The sequence below is a fragment of the Tupaia chinensis genome, unplaced genomic scaffold (assembly GCF_000334495.1).
Source record: "Tupaia chinensis unplaced genomic scaffold, TupChi_1.0 Scaffold139612_1, whole genome shotgun sequence".
Lineage (NCBI taxonomy): Eukaryota > Metazoa > Chordata > Mammalia > Scandentia > Tupaiidae > Tupaia > Tupaia belangeri.
In genome coordinates, this window is record NW_006199495.1 from 1,178,355 (window position 1) to 1,179,194 (window position 840).

At 37.0% G+C, this 840-nt stretch overlaps 1 pseudogene; it reads left to right on the top strand.

Moving 5' to 3' along the window:
- The first annotated feature begins 356 nt into the window (after positions 1-356).
- Positions 357-840, top strand: part of LOC102489593 (tRNA (cytosine(34)-C(5))-methyltransferase-like) — a 144,213-nt pseudogene continuing 143,729 nt past the window's right edge.

Below are 840 nucleotides of genomic sequence, written 5' to 3' on the forward strand. Positions count from 1 at the left end.
TATTTTTGTCATATTTTATCAGGACCCATTTTGAATATTCAGCATTTTAAAATAATTTTATATAAAACAATATTTTAGAAAACATTTTCAAAGACAAGCTATTTCAGGTACAAATAAAGCATTCTCTGTATAAATTCCTAACACACAACAATTTAACTTTTCTCTTAAAATAAGCCAAACTATTAATTAATATAAATTAAGTAATTTACATACATGGAAATTTAAAATGTAACTTGAAAAAATTAAACTTGCAAAATTTAGTTTAACATTATTTAATTATTATAGTAATATTTGAAAATAAAAATGTATTTGGAAAATATCATAATGAAATAAATTGTTTTTAAAACTCATCAAACATGTTTCATATTGAGAGCTCCATGCCCGATAATATGATATGCCGAGGCCAAGGAGTGGAAGTCTCGGAACCGGTGGCTCCTGCAGCAGCAGCAGTGGCCAGCGGGTGGGAGGACCACACCGAAGGCAGTGGGAAGTGCAGAGAGGCAGGCTGGGAAGGCGCGTACCCCAAGATTGTCAAGGAGAGTAAGCTATTCAACCCCTACTCCCAGGAGCTCAAGATCATGCTGGAGCGCGAGCAGGACCAATTCATGGGTGCACCCTGTGAGCCCCTCCCAGCCACTTTAAGAATCAATGACTGTAAAAGCCACATGGAAGAGACTCTTCACTGCTTTAAGAACAGGTATTTCAAGGAAGTGGAGGACTGGGAGGTGGATGGTCAGAAAATTGAAGTTCCACAGCCACTGAATTATTATCCTGAAGAAATTGTCTGGCACACAAATTTAAGTAGAAAAATCTTGAGAAAGTGTCCACACCTGGGAAAGA